General features: G+C 47.3%; 1 long non-coding RNA gene across 1 annotated transcript; it reads right to left on the bottom strand.

The window, feature by feature from the left end:
- LOC110399470 lies at nucleotides 3,496–7,275 on the bottom strand. Its single transcript, XR_002439221.1, has 3 exons — nucleotides 6,827–7,275; nucleotides 5,649–5,810; nucleotides 3,496–4,083 (listed from the first exon to the last, which is right to left on the bottom strand). It is a non-coding gene; the product is annotated as an uncharacterized LOC110399470 (long non-coding RNA).

Raw genomic sequence — 7,325 nt, 5'->3', positions numbered from 1 at the left:
CCCAAAGATTCCAACACTTTACAATGCTAGATCTTCTCACACGTATTTTGTCACAAACTATGCCCTTCTCAGGCGCATTATGCTTGTTTATCTTCTCCAACTTTTACACAGGATTAATGCAGGTTTTGCTCATTTTTGTAACAAATATTTTTCACAAATGAAAAAATTCTTAATAAGATCTAGTGTCAGCCTCCAGGTAGTGCTGACTTCTCAGCCTTCAGCAGAGGCAGGTGGCTGGGGAGCACGCTCTGCCTCTTCTACAAGCACGTAGTAGCAAGAGTTGATAAACCAGTAGGTACTCAGTCATAGAGTTTATTAGAAACTAGGGAAAAGGGAGGTGAGAAACTGTCATTGTGTTTATCACAGCTGATAAACAAACCCAGATAAACTCCTCCAAACATGACAGCAAGAAGCCCAGTGCTGGAAGAACATCCCACCGAGGAGGAATTTCAGTGGGTGCAAAGGCCCAGTCTTCCTGAGTTCAGACACCAAGGGGTGTATTAAAAAGAACATGACAGATTTTTGAGAGGATTTTTGCAGGACTCAGTGCCTTAGGAACTGATCAGGCTCATGGCCTGGGTTCAGAAGTGGGAAATGCCAGGTGTAGCCACTAGCCAGCCATGTATGTGCTGAGCGTGGCAGCAGGCAGTCGGAGGGTGCCGGCCCATGGGTGTGGTGAGCTCAGGCCGCACCCTGCTTCTCAAGGAGCAATGCCAGTGTCACACTGATAACACAATGTGGTGTTCAGTGACAAGCCTCTGACCTCAGCTCCTGCTTCAGATCCCACCTTCATGAGGACACGCTGCAGCAAAGTCACCAGGAGAGCCTGAGTGCCTGGCATCACTACAGGGCCCTACAGCACAAGGTGTCCCCCAGCAGCTCTGCCTGGTGCTGTGTCCTGACCACTGCCATCCCCTGAGGACACCAGTCATACTCAGCTGGTGTGCTCACCTCTACATGCCCAAGAGGCCCAGCAGCCTGAGGAACAGCTTGGCAGAGCAACCAGCAAGGCTGAGGAGCATGAGTCGAACTGGGCCTGTGCTGCCTGAGGAAAGGGCTCAGAACCACCCCAAGCAATCATTTCTGCTGGCTGTGATTATTTGCAGCCTCCCTTTTTGTAACAGGCACCAGAAATAATAGCAAATGATTTTCTCAGAGACAGAGAAACTACACATGCATGCAAATATATATTGCTGTAATGCGTCAAGCCAATTAGGTTGTTCAGATGTGTCTAGGGTTCATCAAACAAAGCAAGATCCGGAACTGTGCACAAAGGATTTTGGAACAAACAAAAGGGCAGAGCTTTTCCTTACTTTCCTATGGAATAGACAAGTGTTACATAAATGGGAGTTTGCATTCTTTCTGAATCCTTGCAAGTATACAAAGGTTTTATCAAAAAGCCACAAAAGGAGTTGCACTGTACAGGCCCAGAAGAGGCCATTCCACCAACCAGTGTTCTCCACCATAGCAATATGGAGACAAAGACAGCAACCAGCTGAAGTCACAGAGCATCAGGGTCTCAACTGCTCAGTACATCATATCGAGATGTGTGATGGGGAGTTTGCCTTTAGAAAAGGTAAACAGTGCTCATGGCTTCCAACCTACCTCTAGACTTATCATGAGCATTAAAGGTGGAGGGGAAGCGCGTAGTACAACACTGAAAAAGCATCTTAACCATCTCCTCTATCTGCTGGACATGCCTTGTTAAAGGCCTTCCCAGCTCCAGTTTGCCAGCCTTGTTATGTTTGTCCAAACAGACTGTTCAGCATTTGGGCACCAAGATCTGTGCTCAGGTGGTGTGGTCAGGGCTCCTTGCTGATGAGGGAATTGAATCATCATATCGCCTGACTTCATAAATAAGTGACCAAGGGTTGTTTTTGCGCATGTCTTTTCAAACCCTTTAAGAGATGACGGTGTTCAGTTTCTCATCCCGTTCCTCCTCTGTTTGCTGACTATACTAAACTTGGAGGACCTGCTGACTTGCAGAGACATCTAGAGAAATTAGAGATTTGGCAGTCACCAACCACATTAACAAGAGAAAGTGCTGGGTTCTGCAACCCTGGCTATACATACAGACTGGGGGATGAGACACTGGAGAGCAGCCCCACTGAAAGGGATGTGGGGGTTCTGGTCGACAGCAAGTTGAACATAAACCACCAGTGTGTCCTGGCAGTCAAAAGGGCCACTTGTACCCTGGGGTGTGCCAGGCCCAGCACTGCCACTGGGTGAGGGAAGGAGTTATCCCGCTCTGCTCTGTGCTGTGTGGCCTCACCTCCAGCACAGGGTGCATGTCTGGGTGCCACAACATGAGAAGGACATAAAACTATTAGAGAATGTCCAAAGGATGGCTGCGAAGATGGTGAAGGGTGTGGAGGGCAAGGTGTGTGAGGAGAGACTGAGGTCCCTTGGTCTGTTCACCTCAGAGCAGAGGAGCTGAGGGGAGCCCTCATGGCAGCTGCAGCTCCTCATGAAGGGCGTGGAGGGGATCTCCACTCTCTGGTGACAGCAACGGGACCTGAGGAGACAGCATGGAGCTGGGTCAGGGGAGGGTCAGGTGGGTGTTAGGAAAAGGTTCTTCACTGAGAGAATTCTTGGGCACTGGAACAGGTTCTCCAGGGCAGTAGTCATGGCACTGAGCTTGCTGAAGTTCAAGCAGTATCTGGACACTGCTCTCAGTCATGTGCTCTGATTTTTGTGCGGACTCAGTGATCTGTATGGGTCCCTTCCAACTCAGGATATTCTATGATTCTATGATTCTATGTGAGTCACTAAGATTTACTGATTGTCGTTTATCTCCCAGTCTAAGTGCCTAGAGAAGCTACCCCTAGATGTATGGATGTCACAGAATCACAGAATTGTAGGGGCTGGAAGGGACCTCTAGAGATCATCGAGTCCAACCCCCCTGCCAAAGCAGGCTCCCTAGACCGGGTTGCACAGGTAGGTGTCCAGGGGGATCTTGAATGTCTCCAGAGAAGGAGACTCCACAACCTCTCTGGGCAGCCTGTTCCAGTGCTCCATCAACCTGTGAAGAAGTTCTTACGCACATTTCTGCAGAACTTCCTATGCTTCAGTTTGTGGCCATTTCCCCTTGTCCTATCGCCACGCACCGCTGAAAAGAGTCTGGCCTCATCCCTTTGTCTCCCACACCTTAGATATTTATAGACATTGATCAGATCCCCTCTCAGTCTTCTTTTCTCAAGGCTGAACAGAACCAGGTCACCCAGCCTTTCCTCTTAAGAGAGGTGCTCCAGGCCCTTTATCATCTTTGTGGCCCTCCGCTGGACTTTCTTCAGGAGATCCCTGTCTTTTTTGTACTGGGGAGCCCAGAACTGGACACAATACTCCAGGTGAGGCCTCACCAGAGCAGAGTAGAGGGGAAAGATCACCTCCCTTGACCTGCTGGCCACATTCTTTTTAATGTACCCCCAGATACCATTGGCCTTTTTGGCCACAGGGGCACACTGCTGGCTCATGACCAACCTGCTGTCCACCAGGATCCCCAGGTCCCTCTCTGTAGAGCTCCTCTCCAGCAGGTCATCCCCTAACCTGTACTGGTCCTTCATGAGCTGTTAAATTCAGTGCCATAAACACGTGACCCCTCCTCATGTTCCACACCCAAACTCTCATTTACTCCCTATTCAGACTGATCTTAAATTTCCTATTATGATTATTTACTTTCCCTGCTTCTCTCAAATTACCATCTCCTGCCCTTGAGCACACAGCTGCCAGTGGTAGCTCTAGGCTCCCTCTGCCCCTTTTGCATGCATTAGTCAACCCCCTTACATAGCAGTTTCCAAAGTAGGAGAGAAAATCAGGTCTGGAGCAGAACAGCACTATCAAAATAAAATAAAATAAAAAAAAAAACACCATGAGATGCTCTGGCAAAGACAAACACCAAGCAGTGTCTCTACTGAATGCAATAAGCATTGACATTAATATGGGACATAGTAGGACACGACAGTCAGACCAGCTGTGATCTCTGAGTTTTTGCACTCTGCCTTCTCTGCCATCCAATGTGGTGCTGCATCCTGTGTTGGAAGGATGTGATGCAGTAGTTCTCTGTCATACAGCACACTTGGACATCTAGGAAAATGCAAAACAAGGGGGAAATTAGGAACCTACCAGAGCTAGTTTCTTCTCTCTCCTGCTCCAGTTTACAGGCTGTTTACTGTCACACTGTTATCACATTCTGCTGTTGTGTAATGTCCTTCTGGGGACATGATGCCTATGGGTGTAGGGCACCTGCTGAAAAAAGAGTCTGAATCTGTTCAGTGCTGCCACAGCAAATGCTAATGTCTCAGGCCCTGTGTGTTTTTAAATGTGAAGCAGTTTTTTTGGAATGGGTGGTGGGGTAGCCTGGACTTCGCTCCTGAGGAAGGAGTTGAAACGCCTATATAACATTGCATGTGTCAACATTAATGCCTAGGGACAAAGCTGACCTCTGGAAAGCTGAGGTTGGGCAGATAAAACACACTGTAATCCTGTTAACCTCCTGCGGGCTCTGAAACACTCAAATGGGAAGCAGAACTACCAGGAGGCCATGTCTGACCTGCAAGTGGTAATGGGAACTGAGCTTGAGGGAATCCTGCCTCAGGAGTCATGCCAAATTTCGGATAAGTGTGCACCTCTGCTTAGCTCAGTGCCACTTTGCCTCCCGATTGCAGGCTGCAGTCCCAGGCCTTGTCCTCAAAGTGTAAGAGCATGGGGCAGTCGTAAGTGGCATCTCTCCATGTTTGCTTCTTTAGTGAGGACATGGGGCTTCCACTCTCAGCAGGCTCCCAAAGCTTACCAACCTAATAGCTGCTATGCAGCATATCTAAGAGGTATCCCTGGTCTAAGTTGCTATTTCCACCCTTCTCATGAGGCCTTACCATTTCTGCTCTCTCTACCTGTCTTATATCCCTCTCTTCATTTTTCTAGAGAGGAAGGGAAAGAACTGCCTCTCTATATTTGCAATGTGCATCTTATACTAGCCCTTTGCTCTCTATAGCCTTGCTAACAGCAGAGGGTTGGTGCTGAAAATATCTGAGCACACCTACAATGTTAACTTTTTAACTTCTAAAGGAGTGGAATGGTTATTTAGATCCTCTAGATACTTGCAGACTTACAGATATTTTATCTCTTTCTATCTGCTTTATGCAAATAACACCTACACACAGTTCCACTGATCCTACTGTTTAGCCAATCCTTCTGTCTGTCAGTCATCATATTTGAATGTAGCACACTAGTTAAGTATTAATTTCCTTTCCTCCTAGATTTGCTTGAATCCTCTCTTATCTTCAACCAGCTAAGGATTTAGTGCTACTATGTATTCAGATAATGGACTAAATGATTAACAAAACTTGACAAAGTCAGATTTCTTCTACGCGATCTTCAAGTCTTTCAAAAGCCAACTTCCCCAAGGCAAGCAGCACTTTATCTAATTAGGGGAGGCCAGCCAGCACCAGCTTTGACACGATGAACTCTCAGGGAGGAAAAGACAAGCTGAGATGTCTTTCTGTGCCTAAGGTGACGGATTTGAAGATCCAGCCAATTCAGCACATCTGTATGCATCTGTACAGAGTGTGTCTTTTAGAATAGTTTATTGGCATCGCTTTTTGGAAAAGAAGAGCTAGGAAGTATTCCTAGCTTACCTCCTGTACACTCACATGCACAATGACTGATGTTGCTGTCTCCATTGTTCTCAAAGCTGCTTTTGCATGGTGAGCTTTAGGATCTACTTCTTGCTTAATTCAGTAGAGAACAAAATAGTAATGAGCATGCAGTTCCTCTCGCACGTGTTTCTCATCCACTCTCGCTGGCTCAGGTCCCTGAAATGTTTTATGAGCTTTATGAAATTTGGCATTAGGCAAGATTAAAACAACCTGGATCCTCGGGGCAAGGAAAACAGCATCCTAAGGAAAGTAATGGAGAAACAGAGCTGAAAAAATTCTGACTGGTGATTCAGCTAGACAAAGCCATGTCTGTGTTGATTGTGTGGTGGCAAGCCCTGGCCCAAGTAGAAAGCTGTACTACAGGGAACCCCCAGCACCCCCTGCAAACTGATATTTTTGCAATCCTGTGACTCAGGTTGCGAAAAGGAGAGAAGAGGCCAGAAGCTTCAGAAGATAGAGGAACTCATAGTACTTAGTAACTTCTCCACTCTGTGTGCTGCGGGACATGCAAGATGTCTAGTGTGACCAGATCCTGTAAGAAAGGAGCAGTGTTCAAATCAGCCTCAATTGAGAATGATTTGGAGTGGGTCCAGAGGAGGGCCACCAAGATGATCAGAGGGCTGGAGCACCTCTCATATGAAGAAAGGTTGACGGAACTGGGCTTGTTTAGCTTGGAGAAGAAAAGGCTCCAGGGAGACCCTTCCAGTACTTGAAGGGAGCTTACAAGCAGGAGAGAGATAGATTTTTTACATGGTTTAATAGTGATAGGACAAGGGGGAATGGCTTTAAACTAGAAGAGGGGAGATAATAGGTTAGATCTTCGGAAGAAACTCTTTACTCAGAGGATGTTGAGGGCCTGGTACAGGTCTGACAGAAGAATGTGGTGTTTGACATGGGGCTCTCCTTTGGCATGCCATGAGTGTCCCACGCCACAGCCCTGGCCACTGGTTTTTTCTCCTGTATGGGCAGAAATCTGACTCAGCAACAGTATGATTTAAATCAACTAGGTCAGTACAATGATACAGTTGGAAAACACTCTCCTCCTTCCTATTTCTTTGCTGCTGCTAGCTTCATTTGCAATTTCCCTGTTGCGGTCAGAAGTAAGAGGGCAGTGGTGGCACGTCATGTGCCCAGAACAAAGGGAGAGCATTGGCCCTTCTCCCCAGACTTACCAGCTGGGAAGGAGTTGAAGTCCAAGGATCAAAAGCCCAGAAGACGCCCAGACGAAGTCCAAAAGATTGTTGCTTCAGGAATGGGATGGGGGAAAGCCAGGGCCTCCATCTGGATGCTTAAGTTGTCAGATCTGGTTCCTTCCCATCCCTTGGCTCTCCATTTCTATGCTGTCAGAGTATGTACAGACACCAAGTGGAGCAGCAAGTTCCTGATCAGAGCAACTCACCTCTGCTCCCAAGAACACTGTTTTTTCACTGTCTCAGGCATGTGATGAGGGGCTGCCAGTGCAGCACAGCCTGGGCTCCATGGAGTTTAGGACTGAAAATACACTTGGACACAGAGAGATGTGTGGTTGGTGAAGTAATAGGGCAAAAGTCTTCCATGTAGGCAGATTTTCCTTGAAGGAGGAAGTTAAAATGCAAAGAAAACAAACTCAAGTCCGCTTCTGCCCCGCAGAGTGACTGAAAATAACATCCTTATTCAGCATGCCTGCATTGT

The sequence above is a fragment of the Numida meleagris genome, chromosome 5 (assembly GCF_002078875.1).
Source record: "Numida meleagris isolate 19003 breed g44 Domestic line chromosome 5, NumMel1.0, whole genome shotgun sequence".
Lineage (NCBI taxonomy): Eukaryota > Metazoa > Chordata > Aves > Galliformes > Numididae > Numida > Numida meleagris.
The sequence above is the reverse complement of the archived record's forward strand: the minus strand, read 5'-3'. Positions and strand labels throughout refer to the sequence as shown.